Source organism: Somniosus microcephalus, chromosome 10 (assembly GCF_052327205.1).
Source record: "Somniosus microcephalus isolate GS21.2 chromosome 10, FLI_Smic_1.0, whole genome shotgun sequence".
Lineage (NCBI taxonomy): Eukaryota > Metazoa > Chordata > Chondrichthyes > Squaliformes > Somniosidae > Somniosus > Somniosus microcephalus.
In genome coordinates, this window is record NC_140996.1 from 9296435 (window position 1) to 9315396 (window position 18962).

Consider the following 18962-nt stretch of genomic DNA (forward strand, 5'->3'; position numbering starts at 1 on the left):
GTATTGACTTGGATAGAGAACTGGTTGGCGGACAGAAAGCAAAGAGTTGGAATAAACGGGTCGTTTTCCGAGTGGCAGGCAGTGACAAGTGGGGTACCGCAAGGATCGGTCCTAGGATCCCAGCTGTTCACAATATGTATTAATGATCTGGGCGAGGGAATTGGATGTAATATCTCCAAATTTGCAGACGACACAAAGCTGGGTGGGAGGGTATGCTGTGAGGAGGATATGCTGTGAGGAGGATGTCATGAAACTCCAGTACGATTTGGACAGGTTAGGTGATTGGGCAGAAACATGGCAAATGCACTATAATGTGGATAAATGTGAGGTTATCCACTTTGGTGGCAAAAACAGGAAGGCAGATTATTATTTGAATGGCAATAGATTGGGAGAAGAGGAAGTGCAGAGAGACCTGGGTGTTCTTGTACACCAGTCGCTGAAGGTAAGCATGCAGGTGCAGCAGGCGGTTAAGAAGGCAAATGGTATGTTAGCCTTCGTAGCAAGAGGGTTCGAGTACAGGAACAAGGATGTCTTGCTACAGTTGTACAGGACCTTGGTAAGACCGCTCCTTGAGTATTGTGTGCAGTTTTGGTCGCCTTATCTGAGGAAGGACGTTCTTGCCATGGAAGGAGTGCAGCGAAGATTCACCAGGCTGATACCTGGGATGGCAGGAATGACGTATGAGGAGAGATTGTGTCGATTGGGCTTATACTCACTGGAGTTTAGAAGATTGAGAGGGGATCTCATTGAAACTTATAAAATTCTGTCAGGCCTGGACAGACCAGATGCTGGAAGGATGTTCCCGATGGTCAGGGAGTCCAGAACCAGGGGTCATAGTCTAAGGATAAGGGGTAGGACATTTAGGACTGAAATGAGGAAGAATTTCTTCACCCAGAGAGTGGTGAACCTGTGGAATTCTCTACCACAGAGGGCGGTGGAGGCCAGTTCATTAAATATATTCAAGAAAGAGTTGGATATATTTCTTAAGGCTAAAGGGATCAAGGGATATGGGGAGAAGGCAGGGACAGGGTACTGAATTTGGATGATCAGCCATGATCTCATTGAATGGCGGAGCAGGCTCGAAGGGCCGAATGGCCTACTCCTGCTCCTATCTTCTATGTCAGCTGAGATTTCTGTGCTCAAGCCTCTGGAGTGGGACTTGAACTTACAACCTTCTGACTCAGAGGCGAGAGTGCTACCCACAGAGCCACGGCTGACACACAATAGAGCTGGATGTCATCAGTGTCCATGTGGAAGCTGACCCCATGTCAATGGATGATGTCTCCAAGGGGCAGCATTTAGATGACAAATCCTCGGTGGAAAGGTGCAGGGGCGAATAGTACCTTAGCTAACATAGTGGGGTGGACAACAAGTGTGGGTCTCATGCACAAAATCAGCTCAGAGAGGGCATGAGGGAAGTTAGGCGAGAAACCAGAGAAGGAAGTGTGATCCGGGGGGGGGGGGGGGGGGGGAAAGAGAGGTTTGACTTGGTTAGCAAGGGGAAGCAGCAGAAAAAGCTGAACATAGGAACAGGGGGAGGCCATTCAGCCCCTCCAGCCTGATCCTCCATTCAATGAGATCATGGCTGATTTGTATCTTAACTGCATCCACCCAACTTGGATCCATATCCCATAAACACCTTGGCTAGCAAAAATCTATCAATCTCGGATTTAAAATTATTAATTGAGCTAGCATCGACTGCTTATTGTGGGAGAGAGTTCTGCACTTCTACCACCCTTCGTGCGAAGAAATGTTTCCCAACTCCTCGCCTGAATGGTCTCAATCTTAGTGACTAATAAGTCACTGGCTCCTCGCACACAAGGGGGGAACAGAGAGGGGTTTAAGGAGTCCGTGGAAAAAGGAATCGCGGGGTTATCATTGCCCCCCAGGATTAAAAACAGAAGGGATGAGGGGGAGAAGGTTGAGGGGGAAAGAGGGATGGGGTTGAGGATTGAGGGGGATTTGCCGGTCGGGGCGGCGTTGACCTTGTCCCGGGCACCCGCCGAGCGCCAACTTACAGCAGCCACCGAGGCCCGAGCCGCCCACCGCACAGCGCCGCCATCGCACCGCGGAGAGACGCGCCCGTTGATTGGCTGGTGTGCGTGCGCTGATTGCCTGAGGTGCCAGTTGATTGGCGCGAAGAGACGCCCTTCCCGATTGGCGCGGACAGACAAGCCCCTGCTGATTGGTTAGTATATGGGCTGATTGCCTGATACGCCAGCTGATTGGTGCAGACGAACGCCGCTGCTGATTGGCTAATATGCTCGCCGTTTAGCTGACCCGCCAGCTGATTGGCGCGGAGATACCCGTTTGGCTAATGCACCAGCTGATTGGCGCGAACCGGCGCGCGAGCTGATTGGTTGGCGAGCCAGTTGATTGAGAGGGGCGCGATGTTCCCGCTGTCACTCAACCAAATTCCCACATTCCCTGCCGGAGATGCACTGCAGTTTTTGACATTGAGATATTTCTATTTTTTTTGCAAATGTACCACTGTCAAAATGTGCAGCATGATTTAATGCATCTCATTGGAAGACCCTTTGACACGCTTGCATGCACTGCAGAAACAATTCCGTCTTCTGCACACTGTGCTGCCAGTACTGGAAGGGATGGATGTGTACAAGCTCCTGCACAGTTTGTTCCAAAGCAATGCAATGCAAAAAAACCCACAATAAATTGATTTATAGTATATTCATGGCACATTGCATAAATGCACAATATAAATTACCTTAGCTAAGGAATGGAGAGGGTGCAAAAAAGATTTACAAGGATGATAACAGAACTGCAAATTATCACCTCTCAGGAAAAACTGAACAGGCTGAGAGGCTCTGAGAAGACTGAGAGTTGAACCGATAAAGGCCTTTAAAATTATGAAGGGGTGTTTCCAAAACTCGGGGCCATAAATATAAGATAGTCACCAATAAATCCAATAGGGAATTCAGGAGAAACTTCTTTACCCAGAGAGTGGTGAGAATGTGGAACTCGCTACCACAGGGAGTGGTTGGGGTGAATAGCACAGATGTATTTAATGGGAAGCTAGAAAAGCACATGAGGGAGAAAGGACTGTTGAGAGTGGGACAAGGGGAGACGATGACATCATCCGAAAACACAGAGTCAGTTTTCACATGTACGCTGACAACACCTAGCTCTACCTCACCACCACCTCTCTCGACCCCTCCACTGTCTCTAAATTGTCAGACTGCTTGTCCGGCATCCAGTACTGGATGAGCAGAAATTTCCTCCAACAAAATATTGGGAGGACCGAAGCCATTTTCTTTGGTCCCCACCACAAACTCCTTTCCCTAGCCACCAACTCCATCAATCTGCCTGGCAACTCTCAGAGGTAGAACCACACTGTTCGCAACCCTGGTGTCATATTTGACCCCCAGATGAGCTAGATATCCGCACCATCACTAAGACGCCTATTTCCACCTCCGTAACATCGTCCAACTCTGCCCCTGCCTCAACTCATCTGCTGTTGAAACCCGCATCCATGCCTTTGTTACCTCTAGACTTGATTGTTCCAATGCACTCCTGGCCGGCCTCCCACTTTCTACCCTCTGTAAAGTTGAGGTCATCCAAAGGTCAGCTGCCCATGTTCTAACTCGCACCAAGTCCTGTTCACCCATCACCCCTGGGCTCGCTGACCTACATTAGCTCCTGGTTAAGCAACGCCTCGCATTTAAAATTCTCATCCTTATTTTCAAATCCCTCCATAGCGTTGCCCCGCCCTATCTCTGTAATCTCCTCCAGCCCTACAATCCTCTAAGATCTCTGCGCTCCTCCAATTCTGGCCTCTTAAGCATCCCCGATTTTCATTGTTCCACCATTGGTGGCCATGCCTACATCTGCCTAGGATCTAAGCTCTGGAATTCCCTCCCTAAACCTCTCCGCCTCTCTTTCCTCCTTTAAGACACTACTTAAAACCTACCTCCTGGACCAAGCTTTTGGTCATCTGTCCTACTATCTCCTTATATGGCTTGGTGTCAAACTTTGTTTGATAATGCTCCTGTGAAGCACCTTGGGACGTTTTACTACATTAAAGGCACTATATAAATGCAAGTTGTTGTGGTCCAATCTGTGTAAAAAGTAAATTTAGGTCTGATATTAGGAAGCTCTTCACACAATGTGATCAACAATTGGAATTGAGTAGGGGAGGCAAACACACTGGAATCGCTTGGATGCAGCCAGTGGGGTGGCGGGTGTAATGATCAATAACATGTACCATTCTAGAATGACACTAGGTGGAGCTGTATGTTTACTGGTGGGCTACCCACAAGGCAGTAGTCAAGATGGATGCCTGTACACTAGTCCACATGGCTGAATAAATGACTAGCTCAAGCTAGCTGTTCGTAATGAAAACGTCTATTTATTTATGAACATAACATGGTACCAGGATTGGTAATATCTGCTGACTATTGTGAAATGCGACATGGAGAATTTGAAGCCACCAGAGGGTTTGAAACTCACGGGGAATGTCGACTGCAATTGGCGGACTTACAAACAACAATTCGAACTCTATATTGCCGCCATCGGGTTCGGTACGATGCCAGACGCAAGGAAAATAGCGTTACTGCTCATGGTTGCAGGTCCGCAGGTGATAGAGGTATTTAATACGTTTGCATTTGATCAAGAGGAGGACAGAGAAAAAATGGACGATGTGCTAAAGAAGTTTGATACACATTGTTCTCCCAAAAAGAACGAGACCTATGAGAGGTACGTGTTCCATTCACGGACACAGCAGCAAAATGAGACTTTTGATAGCTTTGTGACCGATCTGAAACTGAAAGCACAGACATGTAATTTCTCTGAACTAAAATCATCCATGATTTGTGACCAGATTGTGTTTGGTATTCATGATTAAAAAGGTCAGGGAACGTTTGTTGAGAGAAAATGAATTAACATTAGAGAAAGCTGTGAAAATATGCCATGCCAGTGAGCTAGCTCAACAGCACGCAAAGACTTTCAGTGAAATTAATAATAATGCGACTGTAGTAAGTGATAGTGCTGCTGTCGGTGTTGTGTCCTACAAGGGGAAGAAACATGGGCAGAACAGAAATGCAAAGCAATCGGAGGATGGAATTTTTAATTGAAAATGCTGTGGTTACCAGCACCAGTCAAGATAATGCCCAGCATTTGGAAAAATGTGCACAAAATGTAATGGAAAGAATCACTTTGCCAAACAATGCTTTTCAAAAGTAAAAACAAAGAAAGGGCAACAAGTCAATGTGATTGAGGACACTGATTTAAGTGAGACATTTTTTGTAGGAATGGTGTCATGTGACAATATAGAAAAGGATACAGAAAATGTGCAGCCCTCAGGAATGGACAATGCTGAACATAAAGTTAATGCAGTAAAAGAGGACAAATGGATGATGCCACTGCAGGTAAATGGAGCATTAGTTACATTGAAACTAGACACTGGGGCAAAAGCAAACTTAATCAGTATGAGTGACATTAAAAATATGAAAGAAAAGCCCAAAATACAGAAAAAGTCAGTACTACTGAAGAACTATAATGGACAGAAAATAGATAGCTTAGGTGTTTTCTGTTGTGGCTGAAGGACTTGATTCACTACTAGGTGACAAAGCTTGTGAGGACTTAGAACTGGTCAAGAGAGTCTACCGTATAAACTGTGCCATAAGCAGACCAGATGACTCAGTGGATTCTGTAGTGAGTAATTTCCAGGATGTGTTCAAAGGATTTGGAGTTCTACCATTCACTTACAAGATCCAGCTAAAGGAGGATGCTCAGCCAGTGGTACATGCTCCACGGAGAGTTCCAGCACCCCTGCGTGACCGGCTCAAGAAAGAACTGGACAGAATGACCACACTAGGAGTCATCAGGAAAGTCAAAGAGCCAACAGACTGGGTTAACTCCATGGTATGTGTAAAGAAAAAGAACAATGATCTAAGAGTATGCATGGATCCAAAAGGACTTAAATGCAAACATAAAACGTGAACACTACTAGATTCCCAAGCGAGAAGAAATCACCAGTGAAATGTCAGATACTTCACAAAGCTCGATGCCTCACAAGGATTTTGGCAACTAAAACTGGATGAAGAGAGTACCAAATACTGTACCTTCAACACACCATTTGGCAGGTATTGTTTCCTCAGAATGCCTTTCGGGATAATATCTGCATCTGAAATCTTTCATAGGGCGATGGAACACATAATTGAAGGTCTGGAAGGAGTTCGGGTCTATGTTGATGACATCATCATCTGGGGCTCCACACTGAAAGAACACAATGAGAGACTGACTAAAGTGCTACAGAGCATACGCCGGAATGGACTGAAGCTCAACAAAGCCAAGTGTCAGTTTGGCGTCCAGGAAGTCACTTTCCTAGGAGATAATCTATCTGGTAAAGGAATAGAGCCAGATATGGAAAAAGTAAACGCCATGCTCAACATGCCCCGACCCACTGACAAAAAAGGAGTGCTACGCATCATGGGGATGATAAACTTCATTGGAAAGTTCATTCCTAACTTGTCAGCCAAGACAGCCTGTCTGTGAGACCTGCTACATAAAACAAATGAGTTCGCATGGACAGAAAGACATGAACAAGAGTGGATGAACCTCAAAACAGTGCTGACAACCACACCTTGACCCAACAAAGAGAATCAAAGTGTCAATGGATGCATTAAAAGATGGCCTAGGCACGGTCTTGCTACAAGCAGAGGGTGAAGATTGGAAGCCTGTTGCCTATGCCTCCAGGTCTATGACTGATTCTGAGTGTCGATATGCCCAGATTGAAAAGGAATGTCTAGGCTTGGTAGTTGGACTAGAAAAGTTCCATGGCTACATATATGGACTTCCCACCTTCACAGTTGAGACAGATCACTGCCCACTGGTTGCCATCATAAAAAAAAACCTGAATGAGATGTCTCCAAGGATTCAACGACTCATGATGAAGCTGCAAAGATATGACTTTGAACTGATCTACACACCAGGCAAACACATAGTGTTAGCAGATGCACTAACCCGAGCACCCACAATGAGTCATGTGAGCTCTACTGAGGAAGATGTGGATGTTCATGTGAGTATGGTCACTGCTGCGCTGCCCGTGTCAGACACAAAATCAAAGCAAATAGCAGAAGAAACAGTAAAAGATACAGCGTTACAAACAGTAATAGAGAACATTCATCATGGTTGGCCAAAAGGTTCCTGTCCAAAGTACTATCACATCAGGTCAGAGTTGAGTGTCGCAAGTGGACTATTACTAAAACAGAACAGAATAGTCATTCCACAGGCTCTACGTCGAGACATGCTCAAAAGGATTCATGAGGGACACCTCGGAATTGAAAAATGCAAAAGGAGAGCAAGAGACACTGTTTATTGGCCTGGCATAAATAAGGACATTGAGAACATGATAGGCATATGTGAGACATGTCAGAAACACCAAAACAAACAAGCAAAGGAACCAATGATAGTAGCTGACTTACCAATAGCACCTTGGCAAAAGGTTGGTATGGACCTTTTTCATTTGAATGGTAAAGACTATCTATTAGTGATTGACTACTAGTCTAACTATCCTGAGATGGCGCTGCTCTCAAGCACATCAGCAAGCAGTGTCATAATGCATGTTAAATCCATCTTCGCCAGACATGGAATTCCCAGGATTGCCGTTAGCGACAATGGTCTGTGCTTCAACTGTAAGGAGTGGCAACAGTTTGCAGCACATTATGACTTTCAACACATCACATCCAGTCCCCTGTATGCTCAGTCGAATGGTAAGGCAGAGAAAGGTGTTCAAGTTCTCAAACAGCTACTGAAGAAAGCAACAGAAATCAAGTCTGATCCTTATCTCGCCCTGCTGAGCTACCGAGCCTCCCCTTTAGACTCTGGTTCTTCACCTGCTGAACTCCTAATGGATCGCAAGTTGCGCACCATGCTACCCTGCTGTGCAAAAGAAAAGCAGAGTAAGGAACTAAGACAGAGACTTCAACTGTTAAAGCTGAAACAGAAATCACACTATGACAAGTCATCCAAAACTCTGAAACCATTGACAAGGGATGATGTTGTCAGGATTGAGGATCCAAATGCATGGAACAGGAAAGCTAGTTCTTGAGGAAGTAGGACCAAGGTCATACACCGTTAGAACTGAGGAAGGACAGATTCTCAGGAGGAACCGCCGTTCCCTCCTGAAAACACAAGAAACTATCCAAGAGCAAATCGATGACAATGCTGAAGCTGAATCTTGTCACTCACCACCAGAACAATCTAACACAAACACACATACAGGCTCTCATGCAAACACATCAGACTTACCTGTGCGGAGAAGATCCACACGTGAAGTAAAAAAGCCTCATAGACTTAATCTTTGAGTACAAAGAAATCTATAATAAAAGAATGAAAAGCTTAGAGTTCATAAAGTAAAGCTTTAAAAATGTGTTGACTGTTGTGAAGATGTTTGCTGATGTGCTTGAGATGATAGAGGTTAAACAAAATCAATATCAAAGGAAGGGAGATGTAATGATCAGTAACATGTCATTCTAGAATGGTACACTAGGTGGAGCTGTATGTTTAGTAGTGGGCTACCCACAAGGCAGTAGTAAAGATGGATGCCTGTACACTAGTCCACATGGCTGAATAAATGACTCGCTCAAGCTAGCTGTTCCTAATGAAAACGTCTATTTATTTATGAACATAACAGCGGGGAGGGTCTTTCTGGTTAGATGGATGAATTACGACAGGGCCAACTATCCTCCCTCATCACTGAGGATCTATTGCAGTCCACTCATTCTTGGTATAGAAACATAGAAGATAGGTGCAGGAGTAGGCCATTCGGCCCCTCGAGCCTGCTCCGCCATTCAATGAGATCATGGCTGATCATCCAAATTCAGTACCCTGTTCCTGCCTTCTCTCCATATCCCTTGATCCCTTTAGCCTTAAGAAATATATCCAACTCCTTCTTGAATATATTTAATGAATTGGCCTCTGCTGCCTTCTTTGGTAGAGAATTCCACAGGTTCACCACTCTCTGGGTGAAGAAATTCCTCCTCATCTCTGTCCTAAATGGCTTACCCCTTATCCTTAGACTGTGACCCCTGATTCTGGACTCCCTGACCATCGGGAACATCCTTCCAGCATCTAGTCTGCCTAGTCCTGTTAGAATTTGATAAGTTTCGATGAGATCCCCTCTCATTCTTTTAAACTCCAGCAAGTACAAGCCCAATCGACCCAATCTCTCCTCATACATCATTCCTGCCATCCCAGGTATCAGCCTGGTGAATCTTCGCTGCACTCCTTCCATGGCAAGAACATCTTTCCTCAGATAAGGCGACCAAAACTGCACACAATACTCAAGATGTGGTCTCACCAAGGTCCTGTACAACTGCAGCAAGACATCCTTGTTCCTGTACTCAAACCCTCTCGCTACGAAGGCCAACATACCATTTGCCTTCTTAACCGCCTGCTGCACCTGCATGCTTACTTTCAGTGACTGGTGCACAAGGACGCCCAGGTCTCGTTGCACTTCCCCTTCTCCCAATCTATTGCCATTCAGATAATAATCTGCCTTCCTGTTTTTGACACCAAAGTGGATAACCTCGCATTTATCCACGTTATATTGCATCTGCCATGCTTCTGCCCAATCACCCAACCTATCCAAATCAGACTGGAGTTTCTCGGCATCCTCCTCACAGCACACACGCCCACCCAGCTTTGTGTCGTCTGCAAACTTGGAGATATTACATCTAGTTCCCTCGTCCAGATCATTAATATATATTGTGAATAGCTGGGGTCCAAGGACCGATCCCTGCGGTACCCTGCTAGTCACTGCCTGCCACTCGGAAAAAGACCTGTTTATTCCAACTCTTTGCTTTCTGTCTGCCAACCCGTTCTCTATCCAAGTCAATATCTTGCCCCCAATCCCATGTGCCTTAATTTTACACGCTAATCTCTTATGCGGGACCTTATCGAAAGCCTTTTGAAAGTCCAAATACACCACATCCACTGGTTCTCCCTTATCTATTTTACCATGATACCCCCACTCCCACCCACAACTTACAGCAGCTCTTAGATGGCCTTTCTGCACCTCACCCCGGTACCCACTTTCATCCCAATGGTTGTACTTGCATGCCCTGCGCTATAGAAAAGGTAAAAGAGCGTATCAGTTGGGACATATAGAAGAGCAAGCTGAGAAAAGAGACAAGAGGGAGTGAAAGAGAAGAGAGACCAATGGAGAGATGCAGACAACAAAGTGTAAGAGAGGTGTGGAGAGGGAAAGTACTTCCTGCAATTTAGTATACTGTATTCGCTGCTCACGATGTGGTCTCCTCTACATTGGGGAGATTGAAAGCAGATTGGGTGACCGCTTTGCGGAACACCTCTGTTCAGTCCGTAAGGGGGACCCCGAGTTTCCGGTCGCCTGTCACTTTAATTCACCGCCCCATTCCCAGTCAGACCTCACTGTCCTCGGCCTCTTGCATTGTTCCACGGAAGCTCAGCGTAAGCTCCAGGAACAGCACCTCATCTTTCGATTAGGCACTCTACAGCCCTCTGGACTCAACATAGAGTTCAACAATTTCAGATCATAACCTCGGCCCCTATCACATATATATATATATATTATATATTTTTTTTAATCCACACTTTCGTTTGGCCTTTTTTCTTCCCTCCCACATGGCAGCTGTCCTTCATTCTGCCAGCGCAATTCACACTTCATCTTGAGCCATCCTTTGTTCCTTTACCTGTCCCATCACCACCACCTCTGGCGTTCAATGTCTCTTAATCTCTCCTGCTTTCTATCCTATCACTGACCTTCCCTTTTGTTCTTTTATCCCCTCCCCCTTTTCCTAGCCCCCAACTTGCTTTAAAATCTATTCCCTATCCTGCTTTTTTCCAGACCTGAAACGTTAACTCTGTTTCTCTCTCCACGGATGCTGCCCTAGCCTGCTGAGTTTTTCCAGCATTTTCTGTTGTTATTTCGGATTTCCAGCATCCGCAGTATTTTACTATCAGACAAAAAAAGGCTGTTGGCGTACACAAGCAGCACATCTGCATATTACTTGTATCCCTTCATTCAACTCAGTACGGATGCAGCAAGCTTAGTAACTTCAAGACTGTCACCTGCTCACGTGCAGCTTCTATCTTCCATCCTAACTCGTCGCCCTTTCCTCTTCTAGAGCCTTCTCAAGAGCAAGAGTCTCCTGCTGAAAAACAGACCTCACTGCCAGAAGCGAAGCCTCCTCTTTCGCTGCTCCTCGGATAGGTCCAGGGAGGCACCTCTTAGACCCTGTGTGTTCAGTACCACCTCCTGCGCACAGCCCCGCTCACCACCTTCTTCTGCGAGGCCTATGCACAGGTGGTGGTTGCTAAGGCTACGGCTGTCCCATCTCCTTCAAGTCTCAGCCGTGGCTCAGTGGGCAGCACTCTCACCCAAGTCAGAAGGTTGTGGGTTTAAGCCCACTCCAGAGACTTGAGCACAAAATCTAGGCTGACACTCCTGTGTAGTACTGTGGGAGTGCTGCACTGTCGGAGGTGCAGTCTTTTGGGCGAGTCGTTAAACCAAGGCCCCAGCGTCTGCCCTCTCAGGTGGACGTAAAAGATCTCAGTCATTATTTTGAAGAGTTATATTTATCCCTCAACCAACATTGCTAAAAAACAGATTATCTGGTCATTATCTCATTGCTGTTTGTGGGACCTTATAGTCGCTATGTAAATGCAAGCCTTTCTATCCAGAAGAAAGGAAGAAAGTAAAAATGTCCCATATGGAATGACCAGTAGATGGAGTCTGTGCGTTCATTTTTGAAATTGCCAAAATTTTAATTTGGATGAGCCCAAGTTGACGGAGGATGCAAGTTGGGAGGCCGGCCAAGAGTGCGTTGGAATAGTCAAGTCTGGAGGTAACAAAGGCAAGGGTGAGGGTTTCAGCAGCATATGAGCTGAGGCAGATACTTTTTGACCAGATAGATACCATCCATTACATAAAGACCAGACATCAATGGTGTATGGAAAATACATCACCAGTGACGAGGAGCTTAATGTCATGAGTTAGTCATTCTGATGTCCCTAGTCTTTGTTCATTTCAGCAAAAAAGTAGATACAAGTAAAACGTGTATTAAAGTTAATCTCAAACGGAGTTATCCATAATTCCGTGTAGATATCACTAGTAGATAAAACTGGTTTGGGGACAGCTGCCTCACAGAGGCTGATACTACTTATTTGCATTAACTTTTAGCTACAATTAGCAAAGATAGGAAATTTCAGCCTCGTGTATTTTGCACACATTGTCATTATTCAACATGTATCCTTTATCGTATTGTTAAAAAAGAGGAAGCTTTCAAATATTCCTATCAATTTACAAAAATGTATATATGGGGAAGTTTTACTGGTATGGTATCTATTTGGTCAAAAGGTATCTGCCTCCGCTCATCTGCTGCTGAAACCCTCATCCATGCCTTTGTTACCTCTAGACTTGACTATTCCAATACTCTCCTGGCCGGCCTCCCCCCACCCTTGCACCCTCCGTGAACTTGAACTCATCCAAAACTCGGCTGCCCGTGTCCTAACTCGCACCAAGTCCCGTTCACCCATCACCCCCTGTGCTCACTGACCTACATTGGCTCCTGGTCTGGCAACCCCTCGATTTAAAATCCCTCCATAGCCTCGTCCCTCCCTATCTCTGTACTCTCCTCCAGCCCCCGCCCCCGCCCAAGATCTCTGCGCTCCTCCAATTCTGGCCACTTGCAGATCCCCGATTTTCATCGCCCCACCATTGGCGGCCGTGCCTTCAGCTGCCTCGGCCCCAAGCTCTGGAATTCCCTCCCTAAATATCTCCACCTCTCTTTCCTCCTTTAAGATGCTCCTTAAAACCTCCTCCTTCACCTGTCCAAATATCTCATGGGGCTTGGTGCCAATTTTTATTTGACAATGCACCTGTGGAGCACCTTGGAATGTTTTACTACATTAAAAGCGCTACATAAATGCTAGTTGTTGTTGTAAAGGGTAGTCTTTCGTCCAACATCAGTTGTGTGCAAACTTGTACAATCCAAACTTAGTTTGTAATAATGAAATAAAGGGGCTGAATGGTCTTGGGTGTCCAAATTTTAACTGGCACCAAACACCTGAACTTTGACTGACCATAGGAAAACGTGCAAGTAGATGAAATCTTTGTTGGAAATACACAGGGATTCTTTTGAACGGTTTCCATCCCATACTCAGTAGAACATACATTGCAGCGTAGGTGTGTGAAGCCTGGGGTGTTAACAGGGGGTTAAAAATTACACTTGTATCCAGATACGAAGGTAGACAGCTGCCCTTTGAAGGAGATTTGTCATCCTGCAGCAAGCTTAAGTGTGATTGTGGTAAGAATTTAGATCATTCGGAGCAGTTGCCATGGAAACATTTCATGGTACCACCGAGTCCCAAACTGTGACTGTAATGGAAGCTGTATCGAAAAACACCAAGGAACAATGCACATCTCGTGAAAACACACCGATGCCCAATCTGCAGAGCAAAATGTACTTACTTGGACCCTAGTAGCATGTCTTCAAGAGGCTGATAAAAGTATTCAATTAATTTACCAGTTTTTTTTACGCGAAAGAAAAATATGTGCAATTCCTTTTGGTTTTTGCCCCCTGGATCATGAGATTAATAACTATCCCAACTGCAATGAATAATTGCATATTGGAATTTACATAGGATTCCTAATATACTGTATGTGCATTTATTCAGATAAAAGGAAATACTACACATGAACCAGAGATTTAATGGGTACAAAATCACACCATGGGTAGCCTACATCGATTTCAAGGTAGTTTTGCGCTCAGTAGACAGGAACTCAATTTGGTTATTTCCAAAGCGAGTGGGTGCCCCAGATAAATTGGTCCGACTCTCAGACGAAGGTATAACCAGTTTCGTGTGTGTGTGTGTTTGTATCGGCAACGATACCACCAGCATAACCTTTCAAAACTGGGTCTGGAGTTCGATGAGGATGCCTCATGGGGCCATATCTGTTTCTGCTGCCCGTGCACTGGATCTTGGAGTTTGGCCAAAGCATGAACGGCGCTAAACTGGGTTTGGAAGCATTCAGCAACTTTGACTATGCGGACGACATTGCACTTCTTGCGGTCAGTCGAGGTAGTAAATCTAGCACTGAGCATCCTCAAAAGGTGAGGCTGAACCATTGGACAACTGGTAGAAAACTAAAAAACAGCAGTTTGGGACTTTCAAATCCTCTGATAGTATAGCACTTCCCCACTAATATTCTGAAGTGTCACTGGAGTGGATCTTGAAATCACCTTTTGGCTTTGAGGCAAGAGTGGTACCATTGAGCCATGGATGCCCCATTTGGCTCAGGGGCTTAAACTATTAATGAACAGTTTTGTGATATTCTTTACAGTTTAATTTCTGTTTATTAAATAATTTCTTAACTGTCCAACCTCCACACTTTTCACACACTGTTTTTTGAAGACCTGCAGCCAAAATACACTCTATTTTCCTTTAACCTTCTACACGTCGGGAAACCTTCCAATTTGGGTAAGGCGTAACTCAAATACTTTAATGACCGAGGAAATCCTAGAGGACATAGCCATGAATGACCAACCAAGATGATTAATTCGATCATGTGGATTGGGTTGCTTAAGATGGTCCTTAAATCATGAACCTTCGCCATCCACAGACTATTAATGGTATGTTGGCCTTCATTACAAGAGGAGTTCAGTATAAGAGTAAAGGGGGAAAAAACTTGCATTTATATAGCACCTTTCACGACCACCGCACATCTCAAGCGCTTTACAGCCAATGAAGTATTTTTGGAGTGGAGTCACTGTTGCAATGTGCCCACAGCAAGCTCCCACAAACAGCAATGTGATAATGACCAGATAATCTGTTTTTTTGTTATGTTGGTTGAGGGAGACATATTGGCCCCAGGACATCGGGGATAACTCCCTTGCTCTTCTTCGAAATAGTACCATGGGATCTTTTATGCCCACCTGAGAAAGCAGACAGGGTCTCATCCGAAAGGCGGCACCTCCGACAGTGCAGCACTCCCTCAGCACTGCATTGGAGTATCAGCCTAGCTTTATGTGCTCAAGTCCCTGGAGTGGGACTTGAACCCACAATCTTCTGACTCAGAGGCGAGTGTGCTACCAACTGAACCACAGCTGACACTTACTGCAATTATATAGGGCCCTGGTGAGACCACACCTGGAGTATTGTGTACAGTTTTGGTCTCCTTACCTAAGGAAGGATATACTTGCCATAGAGGGAGTGCAATGAAGGTTCACCAAACTGGTTCCTGGGATGAGAGGATTGTCCTATGAGGAGAGAGCGAGTAGACTAGGCCTATATTCTCTAGAGTTTAGAAGAATGAGAGGTGATCTCATTGAAACATACAAAATTCTTACAGTGCTTGACAGGGTAGATGCAGGGAGGATGTTTCCCCTGGCTGGGGAGTCTAGAGCCAGGGGTCACAGTCTCAGAACAAGGGGATCAGCCATTTAGGACTGAGATGAGGAGAAATTTCTTCACTCAGAGGGTGGTGAATCTTTGGAATTCTTTACCCCAGAGGGCTGAGTCGTTGAGTGTATTCAAGACAGAGATCGATAGATTTTTGAATATTAAGGGATCAAGGGATATGGGGATAGTGCAGGAAAAGTGGAGATGAGGTAGAAGATCAGCCACGATCTTATTAAATGGCAGAGCAGCCTCAAAGGGCCAAATGGCATACGCCTGCTCCTATTTGAACATAAGAACATAAGAAATAGGAGCAGGAGTAGGCCAATCGGCACCTCGAGCCTGCTCCACCATTCAATAAGATCATGGCTGATCTGATCCTAACCTCAAATCTACTTCCACTCTCCATCCCACCTGAACCCATGTGATCTCCCGGGAGAGGAGAAAAACCAGATAAAAAACCCAATGGCCAATTTGGGAGAAAAAATCTGGGAAATTTCTCTCCGACCCATCTAGGCGATCGAAACTCGTCCAGATCACTCTGTCCCTGTATTTCCTGCAGTACTTACCTTCTGTAAAAGGTGATCTCCACCCCAGCCAGGAACAGGCCCAATTTACTCTTGAAGGACTCCTAGCTGGCAGCCTGTTTCCAAGGTCTCCACTAATCCTTGAGAATAGAACCATCTCCTGAAATCTAACACAGAATTAGAACACAAGTAGGAGCAGGACCAGGCTACATGGCCCCTGGGCCCGCTCCGCCACCCACAGGGCCATGACCAATCCGAACCTAGACTCATGTCCAATTTCCTGCCCGCTCCCCGTAACCCCTAATTCCCTTTACTTCTAGGAAACTGTCTATTTCTGTTTTAAATTTATTTAACGATGTAGCTTCCACAGCTTTCTGGGGCAGCAAATTCCACAGACCTACTACCCTCTGAGTGAAGAAGTTTCTCCTCATCTCAGTTTTGAAAGAGCAGCCCCTTATTCTAAGATTATGCCCCCTAGTTCTAGTTTCACCCATCATTGGGAACATCCTCACCGCATCCACCCGATCCAACCCCTTCACAATCTTATATGTTTCAATAAGATCACCTCTCATTCTTCTGAACTCCAATGAGTAGAGTCCCAATCTACTCAACTTCTCCTCATATGTCCAGCCCCTCAGCCCCGGGATTAACCGAGTGAACCTTCTTTGTACTGCCTCGAGAGCAAGTATGTCTTTTCTTGAGTATGGACACCAAAACTGTATGCAGTATTCCAGGTGTGGTCTCACCAATACCTTGTATAACTGCAGCAATACCTCCCTGTTTTTATATTCTATCCCCCTAGCAATAAAAGCCAACATTCCATTGGCCTTCTTGATCACCTGCTGCATCTGCATACTAACTTTTTGAGTTTCGTGCACCAGGACCCCCAGATCCCTTTGTACTGCAGTACTTTCCAGTTTCTTGCTATTAAGATAATAACTTGCTCTATGATTTTTCCTGCCAAAGTGCATAACCTCACACTTTCCAGTATTGTATTCCATCTGCCAAATCTCTGCCCACTTACTTAGCCTGTCTATGTCCCCTTGAAGGTTTTTTATGTCCTCCTCTCACTACTTTCCCTCCCATCTTTGTATCATCTGCAAACTTTGATATGTTACACTCGGTCCCCTCCTCCAAATCGTTAATATAGATTGTAAAGAGTTGGGGACCCAGCACTGACCCCTGCGGAACACCACTAGTTACTGATTGCCAGTCTGAGAATGAACCATTTATCCCAACTCTCTGCTTTCTGTTAGATAACCAATCCTCCACCCACGCCAGAATATTACCCCCAATCCCATCATTTTTTATCTTGAGCAATAATCTTTTGTGTGGCACCTTGTCAAATGCCTTTTGGAAGTCTAAATACACTACGTCCACTGGTTCCCCTTTATCCACCCTGTATGTTACATCCTCAAAGAACTCAAGCAAATTTGTCAAACATGACTGCCCCTTCATAAAACCATGCTGACTTTGTCCTATTAAATTATGTTTAACCAAATGTCCCGTTACTGTCTCCTTAATAATGGACTCCAAAATTTTACCAAGCACAGAGGTTAGGCTAACTGGTCTATAGTTTCCAGCCTTCTGCCTACTACCCTTTTTAAATAAGGGTGTTACATTAGCAGTTTTCCAATCTGCCGGGACCTTTGCTGAGCCCAGAGAGTTTTGGAAAATTATTACCAATGCATCCACAATCCCTACCGCCACTTCCCTCAAGACCCTAGGATGTAAGCCATCAGGTCCAGGGGATTTATCCGCCTTGAGTCCCATTATTTTACCGAGTACCAATTCCTTAGTGATTTTAATCGTATTTAGCTCCTCCCCCCCTAGAGCCCCCTGTTTGTCCAGTGTTTGGATATTCTTAGTGTCCTCTACCGTAAAGACTGACACAAAATAATTGTTCAGCGTTTTTGCCATCTCCATGTTTCCCACCATTAATTTCCCGGTCTCATCCTCTAAGGGACCAGCATTTACTTTAGCCACCCTTTTTCTTTTTATATAACTACAGAAACTCTTGCTATGTTTTTATATTTTTTGCAAATTTACTTTCATAATCTATCTTCCCTTTCTTAACCAATCTTTTAGTTATTTTTTGCTGTCTTTTGAAGACTTCCCAATCTGCTATCCTCCCACTAGATTTGGCTACCTTATATGCCGTTGTTTTTAGTCGGATACTATCCTTAATTACTTTACTTAGCCACGGATGGCTGACATTTCTTTTACACACTTTTTTCCTCAGTGGAATATATATTTTTTGAAAGTTGTAAAATAACTCCTTAAATGTACACCACTGCTCATGTACCGTCTTACCCTTTAATCTATTTTCCCAGTCCACTCTAATCAATTCCGCTCTCATACCTTCATAGTCTCCTTTATTCAAGCTCAGCGCGCTTGTTTGAGATCCAACCTTCTCACCCTCTAATTGAATATGGAATTCAACCATGTTATGGTCACTCATTCCAAGGGGATCCTTTACTAGGACATTTTTAATTAATCCTGTCTCGTTACACAGGACCAGATCTAAGGTTGCTTGCCCCTGGTTGGTTCAGTTACATACTGCTCAAGAAACCCATCCCTAATACACTCAATGAACTCTTCCTCAAGGCTGCCCTGCCCAATTTGATTTGTCCAGTTAATGTGATAGTTAAAATCCCCCATAATGATAGCTGTTCCCTTATTACAAGCCCCAACTATTTCCTGATTAATACTCCGTCCAACAGAGTTGCAACTGTTAGGAGGCCTATAGACTACGCCCACTAGTGTTTTTTTCCCCTTATTATTACTTATCTCCACCCAAACTGTTTCACTATCCTGATCCTTTGACCCAATATCATTTCTCTGTATTACAGTGATTCCTTCCTTTATTAACATAACCACCCCACCTCCCCTTCCTTCCTGCCTGTCCTTCCTGATTGGGAATTAAACATACCAGGGTATTTAACAGTCATGGTCACCCTGCAGCCATGTTTCTGTAATGGCCACAAGATCATACCCATATGTAGTTATTTGTGCCGTTAACTCGTCCATTTTGTT

The 18962-nt window shown here is 44.9% G+C and overlaps 1 protein-coding gene and 1 long non-coding RNA gene across 2 annotated transcripts in view; both read right to left on the minus strand.

Annotated features, from left to right (window-relative positions):
• LOC147111430 (uncharacterized) overlaps positions 1 to 2349 on the minus strand; it is a 137749-nt gene extending 135400 nt beyond the window's left edge. The window contains exon 1 of the long non-coding RNA XR_015079833.1: positions 2019 to 2349. This is a non-coding gene — a long non-coding RNA (uncharacterized LOC147111430). The remainder of the gene's footprint in view (positions 1 to 2018) is intronic.
• Positions 2350 to 8269: 5920 nt separating this feature from the next.
• Positions 8270 to 18962, minus strand: part of tm9sf2 (transmembrane 9 superfamily member 2) — a 76446-nt gene continuing 65753 nt past the window's right edge. Inside the window, exon 18 of the mRNA XM_085998414.1 lies at positions 8270 to 8336. The gene's annotated coding sequence lies outside the window, so the exon portion shown is untranslated. The remainder of the gene's footprint in view (positions 8337 to 18962) is intronic.